Source organism: Anabrus simplex, chromosome 6 (assembly GCF_040414725.1).
Source record: "Anabrus simplex isolate iqAnaSimp1 chromosome 6, ASM4041472v1, whole genome shotgun sequence".
In the NCBI taxonomy this organism is placed as follows: domain Eukaryota; kingdom Metazoa; phylum Arthropoda; class Insecta; order Orthoptera; family Tettigoniidae; genus Anabrus; species Anabrus simplex.
The window spans coordinates 72,658,151-72,684,585 of NC_090270.1; the positions used below are offsets into that span (position 1 = coordinate 72,658,151).

The following is a 26,435-nucleotide window of genomic DNA, read 5'->3' on the forward strand; positions in this document are numbered from 1 at the left end:
CCAACGTTTCAACGGGAACTAGCCCGTCATTCTCAAGGGGTCTGCTCAGTTACACAGTACTGACCTTCGGAGAGAAGTTGACCGTGAAAAGCTTAGCTTTCTACAATTTTCTCTACGTCGCATCGACACAGATATGGGATAGGAAAGGGCTAGGAGTGGTAAGGAAGCGGCCGTGGCCTTAATTAGTGTACAGCCCCAGCATTTGTCTGGTGTGAAAATGGGAAGCCACGGAAAACCAGCTTCAAGGCTGCAGACAGCGGGGCTCGAACCCACTATCTCACGAATGTAAGCGGACAGCTGCGCGACCCTAACCGCACGGCCAACTTGCTCTGTGAAAACCTTAGCTGTTACGGTTAACTGGAATAAGACTTCTCAAAATTTGTTCTGGGAATATAATCATGGGCTGTTTATAAATCAGGAAAGGTTCACAACATCCCTCACTTATTCTCAATGCTTTTACATATTTGGCTCCCTATGAAAATGGGTTCCTCTATCAATAAGAACAAGGAGACTCAAACCGCGGGTTTGATCAATCAACTTCCATCTTGTCTGTAAGAACCTACTAGTTTCACAATGAAATGATAATACTTAGACAATTTGGAAAAGTTCAGAACATTCAAAAGTATGTTGTTAATCCCTAATATAGAGTTAGTAAGAACCTTTCGCATTAGGCTACTTCGTTATTGTCTCCAGTCCTTGACCTAGGTGACATTTAAAATAGGATCTGTCTGGGTAGATGACAGCTATGTCAAGGCATCGTAGACCACGCCGACAATGGCTTATTGCAATCTGCACCGTAATGCTGTTGATGTAGAACTATTCAAGCAAAACCTCGCGTCACCTCCTTAACCTTTCCTTGACAATGGTACCGTAAATACACAGACAAGCCTGGAGCAAGGCCTAGTAGAATCTAATCTTCAACGCCACTCTGACATATTTAAATTTTTGGCGACCATGGGATAGGAAATACCAGGAATGGACGTGATCGTAGCCTTAATTAAGGTACCGATGAGACTCAACCATCCTTCATTTCCCACTCAACAGGATTGGGGTCTTCCACTTAGCACAACGCCCGTGTAGTGCACGAAACAAAGGAGATGTGAACTCACCTCATCTTCGAGTGTTGTAGAGCTATCTCCTATCGCACAGAATTATTTGATACCCTTGTGGACCTTCGTATTTCCTTTCCAACACATTCCGAGCTGTTACTGACAACCGGAGACTTACGTGTGTACAGTGCAATTGCCAAATACTTGACGAAAACTGGCGTAGGCCTAAATATCTAAAGAAAGTATTTTTCTTTTTTGCTTTTTCCTAGGCCCTTTCTGTCATTCTACATGTATTTTACCTTGTTGTGCAATTGTTTTTCTACCCGACTCCTTGGCTGAATGGTCAGCGTTGAAACCTTCGATTCAGATGGTCCCGGGTTCGATTTCAGGCCGGGTCGGGGGCTGATTAATTCTTGTGACTCGGCGACTGGATGTTTGTGCTTATCTCAATATTCTCCTCTTCATATTCAGACAACACACCATACTACCACAAAGCACAGAAACACGCAGTAGTAATCAATCAATCAATCAATCAATCAATAAATAAATAAATAAATAAATAAATAAATAAATAAATAAATAAATAAATAAATAAATAAATGAAATGCATTTAGAGTGGTCGCTCAGATGGCAGATTCCCTCATATTTACATTTATTTATAACTGTTTACCTAGCTTTTTCCTAAATAGTTCCAATGAACTTGAAATTTATCAAACATTTCCCTTGATAATTTATTCCAATCCCTTACTCCTCGCCCTATAAATGAATATTTGCCTCAATCTATCCTCTTGAATTCCAACTTTATCTTCATATTATGATTTCCTACTTTTAAAAGCTCTACTCAAGCTTATTCTTCTACTTATGTCATTCCACGCCAGCTGAACACTGACAGCTCGAAACATACCGCATAGTAGAGAATCTCGTCTCCTTACTGCCAAGTCTTCCCAGCCCAAAGTTTGCAAAATTTTACTAACACTACTCCTTTGTCGGAAGCCAGCCCCGTGGTGTGGGGGTATCCTGCCTGCCTCTTACACGGAGGCCTCGGTTTCAATTTCCGGCCAGGTAAGGGATTTTAACCTGGATCTGAGGGTTAGTTCGAGGTCCACTCAGCGTACGTGATTAGATTTGACAAGCTATCTGACGGTAGGGTAGTGGCCCCGGTCTGGAAAGCCAAGAATAACGAGCGAGAGAATTCGTCGTGCTAACCACACGATACCTCGTAATCTGCAGGCCTTCGGGCTGAGCAACGGTCGCTTGGTAGGCCAAGGCCCTTCAGGGCTGTAGTGCCATGGGGTTAGACTTAGTTACTCCTTTGTCGGAAATCACCCAGAACAAACTTAACAACACCCGAGGCAGTGGATAAGTGGATTGGATATTCACTTGTAGATCAGCCTGCAGTGCACATACATACTGTACTTCAACAACATCCACAACCTGTTTGCAGTCATTCGACCGGGTTAGGAATGGAATTAATGAAGCCTCCATCTAGCGACGAGGATAGGAACTGTGCCGGTTGACGAAGCCTGTCAATCTCCTCTGTGGCAAAGATTAATGAATGACTCACTGTGCTAACAGGCTACATTTATAACTTACATGAGCTGTTAAATTTATTGATTTGTATTTTTCTCTCGAGGTTCTTCTGTTTCACAATAGCTGCATAATTAGTTTTAAGAGGTTGTCATATATGCACCATACGCCAAATAATAATAATAATAATAATAATAATAATAATAATAATAATAATAATAATAATAATAATAATAATGCCTCTTTTCAGTTTCAGTTTCCACTCAGTTAATTTATAACTGTTAGGTTCTTAAGTTTTCTGAAAATTATTTTGCGTAATAAATTTATAAGCCACCTGAAAAAGGAAAACATATATTACCTGAAAAAGAAGCAACTTAATTAAAATTTAAGTACTAAAATGATTTGTTTTTCAGCTATATTACTTTTACCATATTTATTTTCTTTTTCAGGTAGTTTATAAATTTATGACTCAAAATTCTGTGGCTTGGTTCTAAAAGGGCCAATGTCATTTTTTATCGAAATTGAGATATTAACTGATACAAACGCGTTTTATCCTGGCTTGCAACATGTTAAAAGGGCCAATGTGTCTGTTAAGTACTAAACGAACAGTTAACGTTTAATTAAATAAGCCGTTGCCAATAATGTTAGATTACCAATAAAGATTAGAGACTTGGCCATTTTTCAAGAATACGATAGAAAAAATTAGTGTTTAATAAGGTGACTTCCACAAAGAAAGTATAAAGTTATTTAAAGTTAGTTGTTGAAAAAAATAATTGGAAAACTATAAACAAAACTTCAAATGCTCATAGCTCAAAAAACAGGTTTTTTGGTATTGGCCCTTTTAGAACCAAGCCACAGAATTATCGGCAGAATGAACAATCGTACAGTTAAAAATTCTTTGTCGATAGGAAAAATTCACAGACTTCAGGCAAGTCAATGTTGAAAACATCGTAGGGATACGAGTTACAAATATTAGGTAAATAAAATATGATGCATGAGAATATACTCGTATTCTTTATGTATTCCTAAAAATTAAATCCTTTTCTTAATCATCGTTATCCGCTCGATTAGATTAGCAGTTTGCCTTTTCCTGCTACTACGAGCGCTAATGTGAGTCAGTGTATTGTTTTACGTAAGCACCACTACGAGTGCTAATATGAGTCAGTGTATTGTTTTACGTAAGCACCACTACGAGCGCTAATATGAGTCAGTGTATTGTTTTACGTAAGCACCACTACGAGCGCTGATGTGAGTTAGTGTATTGTTTTACGTAAGCACCACTACGAGCGCTGATGTGAGTTAGTGTATTGTTTTACGTAAGCACCACTACGAGCGCTGATGTGAGTCAGTGTATTGTTTCACGTAAGCACCACTACGAGCGCTAATATGAGTCAGTGTATTGTTTTACGTAAGCACCACTACTAGCGCTGATGTGAGTCAGTGTATTGTTTTACGTAAGCACAACTACGAGCGCTGATGTGAGTCAATGTATTGTTTTACGTAAGCACCACTACGAGCGCTGATGCGAGTTAGTGTATTGTTTTACGTAAGCACCACTACGAGCGCTGATGTGAGTCAGTGTATTGTTTTACGTAAGCACCACTACGAGCGCTGATGTGAGTCAATGCAGAGTTTCACTTAAGCCCTTATAGCTATATTCGGCGTGGACATTTTTCAAAAATAAAATAAAGAATCGCATAAGGATATTGAACCAAGGAACACATTACAGAAAGAATTATGTAAATAAGTTAATTTGGCTAGGATTTGAATAAAAATGAAAACGAGTAATGAAGGAAGCGATTTTAGGCTGTTTTTCCGGAACTGCATTTAGGTCTGAAATGATTTTCGAATTTTTTAAAAATTTGATTGAGGTATCCAAGGCTCACAATTTGAAGCATTTCCGGGCCCTTTAGCCCTTCAACTTACGGCACAATTAAGGAAATTGCTTAATTTTACGTTTATTCGTAGTATGGAGACTTCTACTTTGTCCGCTAAGAAATATTTTTAACATTAAAACCTGGTAACAGAAAGAGCAAGTATTCGACTGACTCGTCTATTATTTGAAGATGCTGTGGGGAAATAACTTGGCTAGGGAGATGCCACTGCAGCGTGACATTGTCTTGTAATATTGGGAGAAATCTCATCAGGTGTTATACAGGACGGTAAAGTTAGTGAAAGTGTTGAGAGCACGTAACAGGCGACAGTGAGGCGATATCAAGGTGAAGGTCCCATACAAACCTAACAGAATGAGTTTTATAGGAAATGCGGCCACTGCCCAGTGATACCAGCAACGCCCTCACTCGGCACGTGAAGTGGTAAGTAAGACCGCACCTTGTGTAACTGGAGGGAAAGTTGTTGTTGGCTGTTTCGGAGGTCTCTAACCAGCCAGCCTCACGCACGCTCTGCCCTCAGTCGGTGTGGTGCAGCTCAAGAGGAGACAGCAACACCTCTCTGTGCTACTGAACGGATATCACCTGCCTTCACGTGAGTTATCACTTCCAACAGTTACCGTTTTCTCTTGTGTGACTTGGCCGCTAAGTCAGGATCTCAGAGCAACGTTTAAATACCGCGCGTTCTACAAGAAGAGTTTACGACTATCAAATTAAAAAAAATTAAGTTCTTGGAACATCACGGTCATCAACCCTATATTCTGTACGTATTTGTATACCTTATTAACTTAGTGGTGATGCTGCTTGTATTAGCGTATGCATTTTCTTCTTAATCTTATTGGTATCACGTCCCAATAACTACATTTACGGTTTTCGGAGACGCCGAGGTATCGGAATTTTGCCCAGCGGGAGTTCTTTTACGTGCCGGAAAATCTATCGATACGGGACTGACGTACTTCAGCACCTTCATTTCTACCGGACTGAACCAGGATCGAATCTGCCAAGTTGGCCTCAGAATTTGTTTACAAGTTGCTTACGTCGCTGTGACACAGACGTCTTATGGTGACGATGGGATAGGAGTGGAAAGGAAGCGACGGTGGCCTTAATTAACGTGTGAAAATGGGAAACAGCGGAAAACCATCTTCAGGGCTGCCGACAGTGGGGTTCGAAGACACTAACACCCGAATGCAAGCTCACAGCTGCGCGCCCTTAGTGGTGGTGGTAATTTTTGTTTTAAGATGAAGTACAACTAGATAATCATCCTCTCTGAACAAATTAAGTCGAAAAGAAATTTAAACCGGGCGAGTTGGCCGTGCGGTTAGGGGCGCGCAGCTGTGAGCTTGCATCCGGGAGATAGTGGGTTCGAACCCCACTGTCGGCAGCCCTGAAGATGGTTTTCCGCTGTTTCCTATTCTCACACTACGCAAATGCTGGGGCTGTACCTTAGTGAAAGCCACGGCCACTTCCTTCCCATTCCTAGGCCCTTCCTATCCCATCATCGCCATAAGACCTGTCTGTGTCGGTGCGACGTAAAGCAAATAACAAATACATATATATATATTGAACGAAGGAATTTGGAAACGAAGTACAAAATAAAACAAAAAATTATTGAATTAAGCTCTTAATCGCATGGCCAGCTCACTCTGTTGGACTCGGAAAGCCAGTGCCTTAACCGTGTGAACCACTCATCCCGGCAATTTTGGATGTATTTTCAATGGAATGGATTTTTCGTGGAATGGTGGTCTAGCTCCTTGACAGAAAGGCGAGCGTAGCGCAGTCAGGGCAAGGCGGGAATTTTAGCCGCGACTTGCTGATTTCACTGGCTCGGGGGCTGGTTGATTGTGATCATCATAATACACATCTTCACTTACATATAACACATCGCACAAAGACGTAGGCCTACATAAGGTTGGCGTCTGGAGAGGCATCCGGCCGTAAAACTAGGTTTAATGCACCTTAGTGCAGACCCCTGATAATTTGAAAAAGGCCAGGAAGTTTCTTGCTATATGTTTATTCATGATGTTACAGATTTTACGTTCTTATAATTAATTCAGCTGTGGTAAACTCGTACTTGCAATCAATCCTATTCTGCGAGAGGAAATGAGCACTGGGATGTTTAGAGTGATCTGTTTCAGACCACATTTACTGTACGAGAGTGAAAGCTGGTAAACTGAGAATGTCTTATTCATAAACTGGACGTACAAGACATGAAATTAGCTTCAATAATTACTGGTGCAAACAGATAACGACAATGGGAGGAGGGTACTCGTAGTGAGGAGATAAAGGCTACGTTAGGAATAAAATGGACGTGTGTAAGAGACTGGCTCCGATGGTGGGATCATGTGAGTTGAGTGGAAGAGGATGGGTTATCCAGGACAACAATGGACTCGCCATGGAGGGTAAGAGTAGCAGAAACAGTGGGTAGACTCAGTTTTTAAGGTTTAGTGATGAGACGTCAAACTATGCGAGAGACAGAAGTAGTTGTAAATAGAGGATAGTGGAGGCACATTGTCAGTCCACAGAGGCTTGCAGACTAAACGCTGAACGACATAACAGCCTATAATGAAGATGTATGAAATTACATTTTAACGTGTTGTGGGAGACGCTGAAATGCCGGGAAGGTTTTCCTTCAGCAGCTCTCTCATTGGCCAGTACATATATCAACACAAGACTGGCATATCGTGATCATATCCACGAGATCACAGAGACGTGACTTTATAATATTTCAAACCCGTGTATCTCAGCACCTTCTAAAAACAACTGGACTGAGCCCGGTTCGAATTTACCTACTTGGGCTTTCTTAAAATGTATTGACGGTGAACCATCAGTATTCTATACAGATCAAGCTGAACTTGAATTAAACACTTAACACGTTGAGGTTGGCAAGTAGGCTCCTACTTACAGTAAGAAGTTAAAACAAACAGTGTTTAATCACTTCGAATAAATAAGTTATTTAGTGCTAAAGATTGTCATATGGTGTCCAAGTTCTCTAAGTCTCTATTACTTGAGCCACTAAGTAACAGGTCTTGAGGTAATCATCATCTCGGGCATGTGGGCTGGAGGATTTGGCGTCGATATTAAAATTCACAGTAGTGCCGGGAACTTGATCTAAAGTATTTCATCGCTGTTAATAGAATGGAATGATGAACTGGTGAAATATCAGTTTCGTTGTGCAGTTTTTTGATTACGTACAAACCAGGGTAATTACGCTGAGAACTGTATTCTGGAAGGTCTGTAGCGTATTAGTTGACTGAGCGATACACGACAAGCATTTGTGATGATGGGGCGCAGGAGAAATGTACTGTATATAACAGAACTGAGCAGTGAGTGAGGATTCTTCGAGTTGATGCCGTTCAGGCGACCTGCGCGTTTGTGAGGATGAATTCTAATGCTGAAACCGCTTCACACACTCAGCCTCTGAACCATCAGAATTAATCAATGCAGGTTAAAATCCCGACCCAGCCAGGAATCGAACTCGGGACCCCTTGAACCGAAGACCAGCATGGAGTTGGACTTCCTCTTCAGTCAGGGGTACAGTATGCGAAGACGACCGTGTACCAGAATGGTAAGGTCTGTAATATGAGCGCGCCAGGTATCGCCGAGAATCTACTTGGGCTTTGAAAGCCAACAATCTACCGCGTGAACCTCTGACCGCGGCGGCTAAGTAGAATTAACACATTGAAGGTATCGGGGACGATGGAGGAGGAAAGGGCTAGGACTGGGAAGGTGGCAATCGTGATCTTCAATTAAAATGAAGTCCTCGCAGTTATCTTAACCCATTTTAGGCCAATGGGCCATATACAGTATAACCCATAGTGCTTGTATATTATTTATCTCGTATAATGCCATTTTTCCACATTAATGATCACTCAGTAATGCAAAAGGGACATTCCGTAATGGATAGAATTATTTTCTAGAAATGGTCCCAAGCATGTAGGCTTTGGAAAGTACTGTATTAAACCTGTTTTGAGGTTACTGGAAGGCAGAGTTTTGAAATTAATTCCAGTTACAATAAAATTCTAACATCACTTTTAATTATACCTTTATCAATAATTCGATATCTCAGTACTTTGCAAGTGATATTTAACACTTAGTTATGTTAGTTTTCTCAATTTGCTTTACGTCGCACCGACACAGATAGGTCTTATGGCGACGATGGGATAGGAAAGGGATAAAAATTGGAAGGGAGCGGCCGTGGCCTTAATTAAGGTACAGCCCCAGCATTTTCCTGGTGTGAAAATGGGAAACCACGGAAAACCATCTTCAGGGCTGCCGACAGTGGGGTTCGAACCCACTATCTCCCGGATGGAAGCTCACAGCTGCGCGCCCCTAAACGCACGGCCAACTCGCCCGGTAGTTATGTTGGTAAACGTAAAACTGAATGCTGAGTTCGAAAACGACCCATCCTGTAAATATTACACTCTCTCAATTATTTTTGAAATTCCTTTTCTTTTGAAATAAATTACTCCTAAATGAACGGATAGAAACAAAAATCATGCATTTTGTAATAATTTCTAACCTTGGCCTAAAATGGCTTAAGCGAAATAGGAAACTAAGACAAATCACCTTTAGTGCTCCCAGTGGTGAGGTTTGGATTAATCACCTCCTGTACACTGAATGGTAGAGAATTCAGTCGTACTCTTTATGCTACGAGCAATCCCAGTGCTTGACTGGAGTTCAAGTAGGGAGCATTTTTAAGGTGGTTTGAAGTTTGAATTAATAGAACGGCATGTACACAATCTCACATATAAAGTGGTTTATCATTAAGATGCCCGCAATTCGATTATTCGCCAGTATGAGGGATAGTGATTAATACCTTCAGGGGGGGGAGGGGAAGGGGGAAGGATGTATTAATACTTTACTAACATTAATCAAAGTAGGGTCTGGAAGGAAATATTTGATTGACGAAGTTATTGCCAAAAGATAGGAAAGTGCCACGAACGGTGTGAAAGGAGTTCAGATAGGAAATACGAAAGTGAGGAAGCTGGCACAAATAAGCGGAAGTAATGGCACATTCAGGACGGTATTCTGTGGTGACCATTCCATGCCTAGCACGAAGAATTCTTTAAACGAAAAGTCATATGTAGATGTGTTTTAATCAGGAGGTCCCGAGGGTGTGACCACGGTATCAATAGTCACGTATAACTAAGAGCTTGTTTACTTTATAACATGACATGTAGAGAAGAGAGTGTCAACCGGAGATGATCTCTAATAGATGCGAATTTCTGTAGTTTCCTTACTTGACGTCCAGGTGAACGCTGGGATTGTTCCTAACATACAGACGACGATTTCATCCTTCCATATTCTAGCTCCGCGTAACAAGGGACGCTACCCAAAACGTACAATCCAGTTTAGTTGAAACTAGTTTCTCTGAAAATACTTTTAAATACTTTTGTTGTAAACTACGTAATACCAAGGACAGAAGAGATTTAATTAACTGATGAAGCTGCATATTGTTGGAAATGATAATTAATATAGAAGTGAGAGAAACTCATATTTTTGGCAACAACGAGTGAAAATTTCGCACTTAAGTTGTTTGGTCTTTACTTCAAGTACATTAATAGATGACTCAGTGATTTTAGTTGTCTTGTAAGTATCGATGAGCATGGTTAATAAGCTAATTGAATTTATTATAACCATATTCACAATTATAGTCGAAATAGTTGTTTGTTTTTACAATTGTCACTTGACTGCATCTAGCAGCACTTTATTCTACTGAGTATAACCCAGCACAGCTCGGAACCTGTACCATATTATTTAAAAATAACAACAATGAAAACTGATACCAAAATATCATATTTCAGTTACCAGTGAGAAATTGGTGTTTCGAACGAGCTTTCTTTGGGCGAAGTTAATAATAGACCAGGTTTATCAGTTGTGCGGTTTGATAGTTTTAAGAACAGTCTTGATTTAATTTTGTTCTTTTCTTCTGTTTATTGTAATCGAATAAATTATTAGGCTATAACTGAGAATTTGGTATCGATTACTGAGTGTACTTCTGTAGTTAGTAATAATGAATCCAATTAAGGTTAAATTCGAATCATCTAAGTGCTGCATGGTTGGCAGCTCAGCCGTTAAACCACGGAGCCAGTCAAATAAAACCTATGAAACTAATTCTTTAATAATCTTACAATACCGGGCGAGTTGGCCGTGCGCGTTGAGGCGCGCGGCTGTGAGCTTGCATCCGGGAGATAGTAGGTTCGAATCCCACTATCGGCAGCCCTGAAGATGGTTTTCCGTGGTTTCCCATTTTCACACCAGGCAAATGCTGGGGCTGTACCTTAATTAAGGCCACGGCCGCTTCCTTCCAACTCCTAGGCCTTTCCTATCCCATCGTCGCCAAGACCTATCTGTGTCGGTGCGACGTAAAGCCCCTAGCAAAAAAAAAAATCTTACAATAACGAATAATCTCTTTGTTTATATAACTTGATGATATATTGAATTATTTCTACCTGTTGTAACTAAATGTATATTATTCATAGGTTTTGATGTTTTATTTGTGAGGGCCAGAATTTTTATTTTGGCAGGCGGGGCCCTATTGCATTCGTTACGCCCCTGCAACACCGCCTTGCAAGGCTCATTTGAATTCGCCCACGAAGAGATCTGATTCGCTAACTTCAACAGCTGATAAAATTACAACTGTGAGATATATGGAATCATTTCTTTCAAACCATTTATCAGTATGACCAGCTCTCTAACGTTCACATACCTAGTTCATCTAAGCCTAAAACAGCAATTAATATCCGCTGGCTAATGACGTTCTCCTTGTTCTTGTATTTACCGTATCAGGCAGTTATCAAGTGAGGGGCGTTAAACAAAAAATCCAAGCAGTTCCAAAAACAGTTCATAGATGGCGATAGTGATCAATCGAGTCGTCACTGGAATCGAGTGTGTCGATTCCTGACGCAGCAGTCTCGACCAAAGAGGTTCTCGACTCTTCGCGACTCCGTTCGCAAAACGTCCCTACTTAGAGATGTTCTCTATAAACCATTTGGCGTTCGACGTAGGATTTTGTACTTCTAAGACTTCTGAAGAGTTTCTCTATTTTCTCGAATGCATTTTGGATTATTTTGAAGTTATGAATTGTCCACATGTCGTGACATTTCATGAGAGAAAGATATTTCGCATTGTTTTTACAAGTGCTTTACATCACACCGACACAGGTAGTATTTATGGCGACAATGGGATATGAAGGGGCTATGAGTAGGAAGGAAGCGGCGGTGGCCTTAATTAAAATGTGAAAATGGAAAACCACGGATACCATCTTCAGCGCTGCCGACAGTGGGGTTTCTTACCCACTATCTTCCGAATGCAAGCTCACATCTGCGTGCCCCTAACCGCACAGCCAACTCGCTCGGTCCAAGAGTCTTCCTTTATGTGCCCATAAATCTACCAACAAGAGGCTGGCGTACTTCAGGTCTTTCCAGTACCAGCGGACTGGGATCCAACCTGCCAATTTGGGCTCAGAGGACCAAAGCTTCTACCAACCGAACCGGTCCTCATTTTTTCCTTCAATTTACTTTGCATTGCACAGATTCAGATAGGTCTTATGATAACGATGGAACAGGAAAGAGCAAGGAGAGGGAAGAATGCGACCGTGATCTTCATTAAGGTAGGTACATTTGCCTGTTGTGAAAATGAGGAACAACGGATAACTATCTTCAATGCTGGAGACAGTAGAGCTTCGAAACCACTATTTTTCGAATGCAAGCTGACCGCTAATAGACTCAAACCGCGAAGCCACTCGCTCGGTCTTCCATTTATTAGTAAGATTATGGACATCAGCTTGTCTCAAAACCATCTAAACTGTATTTCACTAAAGAGGAACGAATTTATGAATGCAAATGAACGATACATCAGCTTGTCTCAAAACCATCTAAACTGTATTTCACTAAAGAGGAACGAATTTGTGAATGTAAATGAACGATACATCAGCTTGTCTCAAAAGCATCTAAATTGTATTTCACTAAAGAGGAACAGATTTGTGAATGTAAATTTGACAATTTTATGAACGTAAGCAGGTGTCTTTGAAGTGGTGGAACACGCAACGCCACAGTAGCAAGCCATGTCAACTTCCACACGTCAGTTCTATGAAGCACGATGTCAGAGCTCTGACACTGGCGTACATAACGTGACAACACAGCGCGCAGTGCCGTTCAGATCTGACTGACAAGCAGAGACGAAGATTGGATGTACGTCTGTTCTGTCTCAACAGAAAAATATTGATGAATTTTAACGTAGACTTCGATCCTCGACAACGGGTACATGGAAAGAAATATGTTAAGACGCTTTTAGTGTTTGGGTAGAACTCGTATATCACCGAGAGTATTTAACTTACGTCCGCCTCTGTGGTGTAGTGGTTAGTGTGATTAGCTGCCACCCCTAGAGGTCCGGGCTCGATTCCCGGCTCTGCCACGAAATTAAAAGTGGTACGAGAGCTGGAATGGGGTCAACTCAGCCTCGGGAGGTCAAGTGATAGAGGTGAGTTCGATTCCCACCTCAGCCATCCTTAAAGTGGTTTTCCGTGGTTTCCCACTTCTCACTTCTCCTCCAGGTAAATGCCGGGATGGTATCTAACTTAAGACCACGGCCTCTTCCTTGTCTATCCCTTCCAATCTTCCCATCCCTCACCAAGGCTCCTGTTCAGCATAGCACGTGAGGCCGCCTGGGTGAGGTACTGGTCATTCTCCCCAGTTGTATCCCCCGACCCAAAGTCTCATGCTCCAGGACACTACCCTTGAGGTGGTAGGGGTGGGATCCCTCACTGAGTCCGAGGGAAAACCAACCCTGGATGATAAGCAGATTAAGAAAGAAAGAAAGAAAGAAAGAAAGAAAGAATACCTTGTCCCTATTAACCATCGTGTCCATCATCTAGAATTCTAGATGCTGTAAGCAGGTAAGCCATTGAATGTCCATAATTACAGCGGGTGGTCCAACAGCCCCTTGCGATCCAGTTTTATGCATCCCTTCACATTTACTTCAATATCCTGACAGACATCGGCCCCTCTCCCTAAACCGGGGTAATATAACGAGATGTGTTTACGGGCTAGAAGACAGCAGAAACCGTGAGCGCTACTATAATAATTTAATAATTTCGTGTGGCTATTTCTAGCCGAGTGCAGCCCTTGTAAGGTTGACCCTCCGATAAAGGTGGGCGACATCTGCCATGTGTAGGTAAGTGCGTGTTATTGTGGTGGAGGATAGTGTTATGTTAGGTGTGTGAGTTGCAGGGATTTTGGGGACAGTACAAACATCCAGGCCCCGGGCCACTGGAATTAACCAATTAAGGTTAAAATCCCCGACCCGGCCGGGAATAGAACCCGGGACCCTCTGAATCTAAGGCCAGTACGCTGACCATTCAGCCAACGAGTCAGACGTGAGCGCCACTATTAATTCATTATGGGCACCTCGAATGAACCCATAAAACGTGTACAGATACGCACAACACGTACTTTAAAACAAGAGGTGGACGCACAGACCAGAACCACAGTACCGTATAGACTGGGAAGTGGGCACCATAGGCCAAGCGTCGCAGTAGCTCACATGACAAGCCGGTGGGGAGAAATGTGATAGTGGATAGTGCTCGAGGTAGGAGGTTCGAATCCCACATACGAATTTTTTTAACAGCCAGTTGCCTGGGGTGTAGTAAGAATGCATACTTGATAGTTTCCAAGGACTGATTTGTTTATTTGACCCTGTAAAAGACCGTATGTATCGTTGCATTGGGTATGTGCTGGGTTGGACGAGGATGTGGAGATAATGGTCTATGGCCAGTATAGGCAGGGAAGTGGGCGCTGTGGGTTAAGTGTCCCAGTAGCTCACATGGCTAGCGCGCGGTAGGATGTGTGATAGTTGACAGTGCTCGAGGGTTACAAGGTTCAAGTCCCATGCAAGTATTTTTTAAAGCCAGTTGCCTGGGATGTGGCAAGGTTGTATACATAATACCGGTATTTTTCACAGACTGGTTTGTTTATTTGGTCCTGAAAAGGGCCGTTGGTATGGAGCTGGGTTGATAGGGGCTAGGAAACATGTGGCAGGATTTAGGTTATCCTCGTCGTTTAACGCAGCACCTGCTCGAACTGACGACCTCCGTGGTCGAGACAGCGTTGCGCGCGATGTTGTAAGGACCGTCTGGCCCGTCGCAATATCTCTGGCGTAACGGGTCGGTATGCCTCGGTGATGAGCTGTCTAAGGTGACAAGGAGTGGCCAGCTCCTGTGCATACACCAGTTGTTTTACATGACCCCACAGAAAAAATCCAGGGGCGCAAGATAGGGCGATCTGGTGAGCCAGGGAACAGGTTCTTCCCTTCCTATTCTTTTATCAGGATACGTCGCATGGAGATGGTTCCGGACGACCACCGCCACGTGCTCCGTCATGTTGAAACCACATTCTGCAGCGGTCAAGGAGTGGCACGTGTTCCTAAAACGGTGGTCGTTCATCTTGGAGAAACCGCAGATAGCGTTGGCTGGTCAGATGGGCCTCAAAGAAATGGGTACCTGTGAGGTGATCACTCATGATTCCACACCATACATTCACGCCCCGCTGTAGTTGAAAATCTGTCTGTCGCACCCAATGGGGATTATCCACACTCCAGTAATGCATATTATGGCAATTAACGGTTCTATTGTTGTGCAATCGTGCTTCGTCCGTAAATAAGAGAGTCGCTAGAAAAGCAGGATCAGTATCCACATGTTGTAGGATCGATTGACAGAACGCCACCCAAACATCGAAATCATGACTATGGAGCTCCTGGTGCAAGTGCAGATGTACGAGAGAAACCGTGGGTATGCAATATCTGCATAACAGACGCTCGGCTGATGTTCTTCTCCTGTGCAATGGCCCGTGTGCTAGTATGAGGGTTATGCTGGATAGCATCAAACACGACCTCTTCAGTGTCAGTAGACGTCACGAAATGGCCTGGAACAGGCCGTGTCCTTCCCAGGAATGCAGTATCCCGCAGGCGTCTTTCCAGACTCCGAAATGTCATGCCGGTCGGTTGTCGTCTATCCGGATAGCGTTCTTGGTACAGGCGTTGTGCATTCTAACTTCTCCATAGATAATATTCATATACTCGTCACTGGAATACGTTTCGAGGCAGTGAATAAACTTATTGCTGTGAATTGATTCGAAGGCGGGGAGTTCGTGCAGCTACATACTTACCTGCTATCGTATGTTGTTATAGTTCCAATGGGGCATACTTTGCCCTACCTGTGGTCTACGAAGCTTGGAATATGTACGACGTAGCGAATTGGCCACAGACCATCATCTCCTCTTCCTCGTCCAACCCAATGCAACGATACATACTGTCTTTTACAGGGTCAAATAGAGCTATCAAGTATGCAACCTTACCACATCCCAGGAAACTGGCCGTTAGAAAGAATTCTTATGTGGGATTCGAACCTCCTACCTCGAGCTCTGTCCGCTATCGCGTATCACCCCGCCCGCTTGCCGTGTGAGCTACTGCGACACATGACCTACGGCGCCCACTTCTCAGCCTATACATTGCCGTGCTCCTGGTCTCTGCGTCTACTTCCTGCTTTAAATTACGTGTTCTGCGTATCTATATTCGTTTTACGGCTACATTCGAGGTGCCCTTAATGAATTCATAGTGGCGCTCACGATTTCTGCTGTCTCGTAGCCCGTAAACACACATCTCATTATATTTCCCCAGTTTAGGGATAGGAGCCTATTTCTTTCAGACGGTGCGACGTAAAGCCCCTAGCAAAAAAAAAAAAAAAAAATTCTTTCAGAATTGTAGTAAATGTGAAGGGTAGCATAAAACTGAATCGCAAGGGGCTGGTGGACCACCCGGTATAGCTCTGCCATCTGTTGGTAATATTAAGTATTATGAAGCTTTATTGAGTGAGTGAGTGAGACCGTGTGAACGAAATCGCTGCAGAATAACTTAGTAAGAAGCTTCGTCAGGCTTCATTACTTCATGAACGAACCACTTCATTTGAACGATTCACAGTAAAGAGTGTGAATAGGTGAAGTAGTTCATACGAAATTGGTATTAGGAATGAATTAGTTCGACCCACCGCTAGGGATGGCAACGATATATCGGTTTTTACGAAATACCGGTATTTTCCTTTCGATTCATCGATATATCGATACCGAAATTTTGATTCAATTTACAGCATAATATATCGGTTTTTCCATAAATGTATCGATTTTCTTTGAATTCATTATCATTAACAACATCCGCACTGGAGAACGCCGATAATTCTGTAAGAGATGGTGCTGGTGAAGGTGGAATTGCAACCTGGATATATCCAATCCACTCAATACCTTACTCTGAGCCTCTGATAGGCTGGACAATAATTTGAATACAAACAGTGGAATGCGGTAACACCTAGGGACGTAGCTCAGGGCCCAGTGGTCACCAACGCACGCTCCCAACTTGAAAGCTCCTGTGCCCCTTTTATTTGCCTCTTACGACAGGCATGTGTGTTATTCCTACCACCCCACCCACAGCTGGTAGTAAACCAAGATTTTGCTAGTCATGGCAACAAAGATTTTTAATAAAATAAAAAAGTAAACAGAACAAGGAGGGATATAGTGTGCGAATGGTTGACGCTTTAAATCAATCACTTTCCGCCCAGAAACTTTCTTCTCTCACATTATTATAACTTCTTTCTTCCATTCTCATATGTATCGTCACAACAAAGAAAATATCAAGTGAGCCTATCGAACATATGGATTAATAGCCGGTTGTAGCTTACTGCTAGGATTCTAACCTCCATTTGTATCAGCTGACTGACTAATATTATGAGTGAATATATTTTATTAGTCACGTGTAAATCTTTATGAAACAGAATATGGTTCACTAATACTTATTTTTATGAGTTCTAATATTATTGCTTGTTGTTTTAAGGGACGTTAGGGCCTAACATCTACGAAATGAAATGACAAATTAAAAGTTTTAAATCATCCACTGACCAAAATAAAAAATGTCAAGGATGGATATGAATTTAAAACAATCAGTGGATCCTACCCAAAAACTACCATAAAAATAGTATTACTGGCCATGAGACCACTTCTAAAGCACAATCCTGAATTGAGGATGCTTGTTGTCTAAAGGGGTCCAAAATACAGAGCAACGGCCCCGCATAATGGTACTTATCGCTAGTAAAGGAGAACCATGGTATTTGTCTTGTTGGGGTACTAATCAGAAGTAGGGTAGACTCACTGTGTTCCACACATGATGGTACTACTCACAAGTATTGGACGTCGTACAGGTAAGGCAGACCTATGGTGTTTCTCATATAATGGCGCCACACATCGGCAACGCAAACCGATGGTGTTCCTCACCTAGGTGTACTAATCACGGGCGCCGGTATTCCCGTGGTGTTTTCCGTGGTTTCCCATTTTCACCCCAGGCAAATCCTGGGGCTGTACCTTAATTAAGGCCACGGTCGCTTCCTTCAAACTCCTAGGCCTTTCCTATCCCATCGTCGCCATAAGACCTATCTGTGTCGGTGCGACGTAAAGCCCCTAGCAAAAAAAAAAAAAAAAAAAAAATTCCCGTGGTGTTCCTCACAAGGGTACGACTCACGGGTACTGGAAACCCACAGTGACTCACTCTCTGCTTCTACTAATCACAAACCTATTTCGTACCTAATATAGTGGTACTACTCGCAAGTACAGGCGCGTGATGGTAATAAACAAATCATGATATGTACTAATCAAAAGTAGTTTCATGATTCTAATACAATCATCCCTTGGTCGTCCCTTTTAGTCGCCTCTCACGACAGGCAGGGGATACCGTGGGTGTATTCTTCGTCTGCATCCCCCGCCCACACGGGGTAGACAGAGAAAAAGGAAGAAATAAGAACGGATCCGTCACTTCGAAAAATGAAGTAACGGGCGAAGAAAGGCAAGGGCCACGAGGGGCGTGGAAATGAAAGACTCCCAAGGCCTCAAAAGAATAAGAGTTGACCAAGGGAGGTCGGACAGGATAGATGAAAGTGAGGAGTCTGGCACAAGTAAGTGGAGGCAATGCTAGATCTCAGCTAAGGGCCCCGTGGTCGCCAACCCACGCTCCCAAGTTGAGAGCCCCTTGGGCCCCTTTTAGTCGACTCTTACGACAGCCAGGGAATACCGTGGGTGTATTCTTCATCTGCGCCCCCACCTACAAGGGTCCTAATATTATTAGTTAGTTTTATGAAACAGGGCCCAGGTCTGATTATATTATAGTTGTCCTTGGCTTATCATTAGTGATATATAAATATCGTTTGAATATACCGATATATCGTGTGCAATAAACATCGATTATCAAAAATTAGTTTTCAATATATTTCAATATCAACATCGGTTTTTAAAAGATTTTCTACATCCCTACCCATTGCTACTATACACTGAGAGTGCGTAGCGAAAACGCGCATACAGTGATGCAAGAAATAGGTATTTTGCACATAATATAGTGGAGTACATAAAATCTATGTTTATAAATTCCCTATTCTGTCTGTCATTCACGGTGGTATCGAGACAGTGAGAACGAGTCAAGAGCTGAAATTGCTGCCAGTTATAGATTGTTATGTCTTTTTTTTTTTTCAAAACAAATACAATGAACCTCTCATGACCACGACTTTTGTACTTCTAAAAGAAAAAAATAGTTTCTTTCAGAGAACTCTTTGTCTCATATTCGCCATGATGACAGCTATATCTATCGGCATGAGTTGAAACTACGTACGTCCTGACCTCTATTGCCTTCCACAGAGATACTGAGGAGACGGAACGTTTGAAAAACTGAAGCTGGCACTAGATAACTTATTGGTTACTAGAACAATGCACTTATGACGATCATACCTGAACTGTTAAGTGATAAGCACTATCAATGCAATTAGGTTGATGATGATGCTTGTTGTTTAGAGGGGCCTAACATCGAAGGTCATCGGCCCAATGCAGTTAGGACCACCATACCTGAACTGTTAAGTGATAAACACTATCAATGCAGTTAGGACCACCACACCTGAACTGTTAAGTGATAAACACTATCAATGCAATTAGGACCATAATACCTGAACTGTTAAGTGATAAACACTATCAATGCAATTAGGACCACCATACCTGAACTGTTAAGTGATAAACACTATCAATGCAGTTAGGGCCACCATACCTGAACTGTTAAGTGATAAACACTATCAATGCAGTTAGGACCACCATACCTGAACTGTTAAGTGATAAACACTATCAATGCAATTAGGACCACCATACCTGAACTGTTAAGTGATAAACACTATCAATGCAGTTAGGACCACCATACCTGAACTGTTAAGTGATAAGCACTATAACTGCAGTTATGGCCACCATACATGGACTGTAAAGTGATAAGCACTATAAGTGCAGTTATGGCCACCATACATGAACTGTTAAGTGATGAACACTATCAATGCAATTACGACCACCATACCTGAACTGTTAAGTGATAAACACTATCAATGCAATTAGGACCACCATACCTGAACTGTTAAGTGATAAACACTATCAATGCATTTAGGACCACCATACCTGAACTGTTAAGTGATAAACACTATCAATGCATTAGGACCATAATACCTGAACTGTTAATTGATAAACACTATCAATGCAATTAGGACCATAATACCTGAACTGTTAATTGATAAACACTATCAATGCAATTAGGACCATAATACCTGAACTGTTAAGTGATACACACTATCAATGCAATTATGACCACCATACCTGAAATGTTAAGTGATAAACACTATCTTCCAGTGAAGTGAATAGAACATTTTAACCATTCCGGCGTATGCAACCACGTTATTCCATCAATGACGAGACAGAAATCCTTCCGCTGAGTTTGGGAAGTGACATCTATCACATTTTGACCCTGGTTGCCTCTTTGTAGGCGTTTCTATAGTAGAGACATGATTCGGGTGAGATAGATTTTCGCCTTTCATTCAGTGAAGTGAGATTGTCATTTTGTTGCACGTAATTACATTAACATCATCTACTGGCATAAGACTGTACCAAATTCTACTGCCTGGTTTGAAGAGTCGCCTACGTAATACTGTTTCGTAGGCGACGGTTTGAAGTTTTTTCCAAGACCGCCTCCAATACTCAGAAAATAACATTTAAAAGACCATGGCGGCCGACGTTGCCGGACTGCTGGTATCGGCGAACACGAACATATTGTGTACATATTATACCAACGGCGGTTATTTAACATGATAAATATAATACAATAAGTCCGACCCATTGGCTGAATGGTCAGCGTTGAGGCCTTCGGTTCAGAGGGTCCCGGGTTCGATTCCCGGCCGGATCGGGGATTTTAACCTCCTTTGGTTAATTCTTCTGGCCTGGGGACTGGGTGTTTGTGTTTGCTAGTTGCTTTACGTCGTACTGATACAGATATGTCTTATGGAGACGATGGGACAGGAAAGGCCTAGGAATGGGAAGGAAGCGGCCGTGGCCTTAATTAAAGTACAGCCCCAGCATTTGCCCGGTATGAAAATGGGAAACCACGGAAAATCATCTTCAGGGCTGCTGACAGTGGGGTTCAAACCGCACGGCCAACTCGCCCGGTGTGTGTGTTTGTCCCAACACTTTCCTGTACATATTTAGACAACACACTAGGCTCCACTTAAAATAATAAACTTCATTTTTGAACTGAGATAACAAAGCTTTTAAGAAGTTTTAGGGTCCACATTCAATACTATACAATTTGTTGTGTAGATGTAATTAAAACAGATTACGTTTATTCACGAGCCTCCGTGGTCAGACGGCAGCGCGTCGGCATCTCACCTCTGGATACCCTGGTTCAAATATCGGTCACTCCATGTGAGATTTTTGCTGGACAACGTGGAGGCGGGACAGGTTTTTCTCCGGGTACTCCGGTTTTCCCTGTCATCTTTCATTCCAGCAACACTCTCCATTCTCATTTCATAGCATCTATCAGCCATTAATAAATCACTTTGGGAGTGACGACCCTATCGTACTAATAGCGTATATATGATTCATTCGTAACATCCCTGACCCGGTCAAAGACTGGAAAACAGGTTGCAGGTTTTCATCATCATCATCATCATCATCTGTTTACCCTCCAGGTTCGGTTTTTCCCTCGGACTTAGCGAGGGATCCCACCTCTACCGCCTCAAGGGCAGTGTCCTGGAGCTTCAGACTCTTGGTCGGGGGATACAACTGGGGAGTATGACCAGTACCTCGCCCAGGCGGCCTCACCTGCTATGCTGAACAGGGGCCTTGTGGAGGGATGGGAAGATTGGAAGGGATAGGCAAGGAAGAGGGAAGGAAGCGGCCGTAGCCTTAAGTTAGGTACCATCCCGGCATTCGCCTGGAGGAGAAGTGGGAAACCACGGAAAACCACTTCCAGGATGGCTGAGGTGGGAATCGAACCCACCTCTACTCAGTTGACCTCCCGAGGCTGAGTGGACCCCGTTCCAGCCCTCGTACCACTTTTCAAATTTCGTGGCAGAGCCGGGAATCGAACCCGGTCCTCCGGGGGTGGCAGCTAATCACGCTAACCACTACACCACAGAGGTGGACTGCAGGTTTTCATTTATGTTTATTCAGAACTAGTTTCGACGCTATACTGCGCCATCATCAGCTGAACAGAGGCATTGGAAAACTAGCACCATGGGCACTTGAACTATCATACAAACACTGCTCATAGTGCTTCATTAAGCTTCGCTTAGTCAACGACCTTTTGAGTTGAGTCGTATAAACATTTACGATATTTTGGACATCTATTATATCTTGCCTTCCCTCTGTGACATTATAACTATTACATTAATTATTATTATTATTCACAGGTCCGCACTTGAACTGGGAAACGTAGTTTTTGTTAATAGCTTAAGGACTTTATGTACGTTCCCACCTCATCAGGCTCGCTTCACTGAACAATACTGTCAACAAAGGACACTGTATAACTTTATGGAATCTGTTTTTATGATAGCACTGTACGCAGAATTACGAAGTGTATTTAATTAAGGGGAGATTAAAAGCCCTTTTGGTGAAAATATGACTTTTTCTTTTTTTCTGCCTTAAGTTGTAGCGGGGTCTTTTCTGCTCATTTTGTTGTATCATTTGTTAAATTATTATGGTTCTAAGTATTTTTAAAATAATACTGACACATGGCTTGCATTGTTTCATTTTTATCTGTGAGGCACACCATACTGCAACACTTTTTTTCTAAAGCTTGTCTCAGAAAGTATTTTATGTAGAAGGTGGAGACATGGTATATTAATTTATTTTAGGTTGGCAGGATTGCCAAAACAGGTGACATGGCATATTCATTTTAGGTTGGCAGGATTGCCAAAACAGTAATGGAGGACATTTTTTTAATATTTGTCGTAATGAGTGTGTATCTTCTCCGTATTTTTACTTTCAATATTATTTGGTTGTGGTGTGAAATATTCATAAGTTACTTAGATTCGTATATTCTACAACAATGACTAAACCAAAGGGAGTGTTCAAGAAACGGCATAATAAAGTCCTACAGGAACTTGGTGTTAGAATAGGTAAAAATAATGTCAGATGTTTCTAAGACCTGGATCAATTACGGATACAAAAGGTAGAAATTGCAGCTCACAATATGACCAAAAGAGCTAGGAGAGAAAGAAGAAACAATAAATTTGGTGTGGAAGATAAGGAACAGGATCCAGACTATGGAGCAGGGTGTTTCTAGTAATTGTATGAACATTTATTACAATAATCATGTGTGTAAGTTTTAAATCCTCATTTCTGAAAAACATGTTTTTCTTGTACAAATGACCCATTATCTCAGAAACTATAACAGACAGACACGTGAAATCTTCAGATATAGCTAAGTAACATCTGTTAATACAATGGACCTACACTCATGTAAATTGCTTTTATATCTTGGGAGTTATGTTAATAAACGTTCCAAAATTTTGGAAAGAAAGTAATTTGTAAAAAAAATTGATACACATTTCCCAAGTAAGCTATCATATTGAGTGTAGATCAGTGTACATTATAAGTACTCAATAACCTTCAGTAAAAATTTGAAGTCTCTACCTGAAATAGTTTATGAGAAAATGGGTCATCAATATGGTAAATTTAACATTATAAGCATAGGGCTTTTAATCTCCCCTTAAGCACAAAGAGTTTTATGAACGGAACTATTTTAATAACTTTGTGTGTGAATTTTAACTTGAATTCACCTTAAAATTACAATAATTACAGCGAACCTGATCATATATGGTTTTAATAATTTGGTACAACAGACCCACAAGTCTTCGACTTCTTGAGAAAGTAAGGACAGACACCATATCTTTTTTAAATACATATATATTCATTTTAATTGTAATATTAAAAGTTTTTAATGTGTGATAATGTTGATATTGATAATATTTAAATGATTGCCAGTTTTCCAGTGCCTCTATTCAGCTGATGATGACGCAGTATAGCGTCGGAACTAGTTCTGAATAAACATAATATGTTGTAATTACACCTACACAACACACACTACACTACCAACCATCACAGAAATGCACAATAGTGATTACATCTCTCCATATAGGGTTGGCGTCAGGAAGGGCATACGGCCGTAAAACAAGGCCAAATCCACATGTGCGACACAGTTCGCACCAGCGACCCCACAGGTGTCGGAAAAGCGGTGGATAATAATAAGAAGAAGAAATATAACACCATAAGGAAGTCACTGTTGCACGCATGAAAACGCTTCGCGGAAACTACACATCCCATATGATAAACTAGAATCACGTATCTTCTACTAGAATAGGCGGTAAGCAAGCTGATTATTTACAAATTTTACTTAGTCAAATAACAGCCCGCCTGTTAGCCTTGATCGTTAAGGCGTGAATTCCACATGGTCTGACACCGTGGTGAACCGGCCCGTTGGTCGAAAATAAGTTTCACTATCAGAACGTTGGCAGGCAGGGTAGGAGACGTGGCGGTATAGGCTTACAACTTCTAACCACTAGATTACGAACCAAAAGCCTGGATTCAATTCGAAATATCTTCGCAGTGTTCATATGAAGTGAGGGCATTTGACACTGTTGGTGATGATCCATCCGTCGGATGGAGACTAAGCCTTGAGCAGACTCCTTTCTGTTATTCGACAGGATTAGGCTATGTGTCGGCACCGGGTAACACCCTCTTTCTTCCTCTTATCATGTATCGCGTCATTCATTTCATCTCAGTAACTCCTATGACGATGTTGATGTCAGAAAGGGCATCCGGTCGTAAAAAATCGCTACGAAGATTCGTCACACTTTACACCCGACTCCGTAGAGAAACAGGGTAAGGGGAAGGTTTGCATATACAAACTTACTCAAATAACATTTTCTCTTTGACATTTCACGTCACTGGATAGATGGAAATACATGATAAAACTGTTAAAATGATATAACATAATTTTGAATGTTAAAAAACAAATTGAAGTATGAAATTCTTCAATTTATTCAATTAATGAGAACTTAGTTTCGAGGTGGTGGACAATTTCTAACGTACACCCGAAATAATGATGCTAACACAATTCACCGCCCTAGTGATGCTAAGCTTTCCTTTTTGCTAACTCTTAAAACATATGTTGAAGTATGGCATAGCAACACCTCGCGCATTGATGGTAAACTTAGTAATGAAACGTTCAGACCTATTGAGGGAGATGAATGCAAAAACCTCTATTGACTCTAACCAGTGATGTCTTTAACCTAAATGGACGAGCTTCAATTAGATGTAGTCTGCTTCATAACAGTTAACCACAGCATGAATCAGAAGATCAAAATGATGTGTGCACACTACTCTTTTATCATTGACTTCAAAATAGTCACGATGTTTACCCACTTCTCTCTTAATTTTTTATTCCTTAGAAAACTTAAAATAGTTGTATGAGAGGCAATGACGTAGTTCGACTTAAACCCGGTTCACAACACGATCAAACATCCAAATTCTCATAATACTGCGTAGTGTTTACTGGCTCATATAAATACTCTCGCACAATTATTATATTCTACAAAGAAACTAATATGTATCGTCAATTTTCATGAAATTACACCGAGTGCATATGAAACACGTTTCCAACATGCCCGGCTACTCGATTCGCGTTAAGGTCTGAAAGATCGGTTGTCTAGTTGTACTTCCTCTTAAAACAATAATCACCACCACCACCACCACCACCACCTGGTGAAGGTGTAGTGTGTCTTCCTCAGACCGAGAGGCTCCGTGTTCGAATCCCACCTCTTCCTAGGATTTTAACCCTTTGCACTCGAAGGTTGGATATGTTCCGACACACGTTTATTCTGCGAAAAGCGTGCTAACGGCATCATTTAAGCATTTAGCAACTCTCGGACAGAATGTAATGTACCAGTGTACGGTCTGTAGAATGTATTTTTGCACACAAGATGAAGAGCCACTGAACGGAGAGACACACTTCATCTAGGCACACAGGGTTGGGGCGCTGGCCTTCTGACCCCAACTCGGCAGGTTCGATCCTGACTCAGTCCGGTGGTATTTGAAGGGGCTCAGATACGTCAACCTCGTGTCGGCAGATTTATTGGCACATAAAATAACTCCTGCGGGACTAAATTAGGGCATATCGGCAATTCCGAAAACAGCAAAAGTAGTTAGTGGGACGTAAAGGAAATAACATTATTATTATTATTATCCTAGGCACAAACTCGGAATGTTGTAAAGGGCAGTCAAATGAAAACCGAACACCCGCCATAAACACACATTCCGAGGGAAAGGTGGCAACACTGTTGTTACGTATCGATACCGCCATCTCCATGGTAGGAGAACTGCATAGTGACAACTCATACGTGCACGCAGTTCTTGGGTTATGTCTTTGTTGGTGCACGGACTGCTCTAGTGTGTACGTTCAGCTGTACAAATTGAGGCAAGCAAAGAAGAGCGGAGAAGTGTGGTTCTTTTTCCGGTGGCGCAACTCTATAAAGACACTTTGCAGAAACTGCGACGCGCCCTGGAATGCCGTCGGACGGATTAAT

At 41.9% G+C, this 26,435-nt stretch overlaps 1 protein-coding gene across 1 annotated transcript in view; it reads left to right on the forward strand.

Moving 5' to 3' along the window:
* The first annotated feature begins 5,002 nt into the window (after positions 1-5,002).
* yellow-e (L-dopachrome tautomerase yellow-e) overlaps positions 5,003-26,435 on the forward strand; it is a 115,275-nt gene continuing 93,842 nt past the window's right edge. Inside the window, exon 1 of the mRNA XM_067149500.2 lies at positions 5,003-5,060. The gene's annotated coding sequence lies outside the window, so the exon portion shown is untranslated. The remainder of the gene's footprint in view (positions 5,061-26,435) is intronic.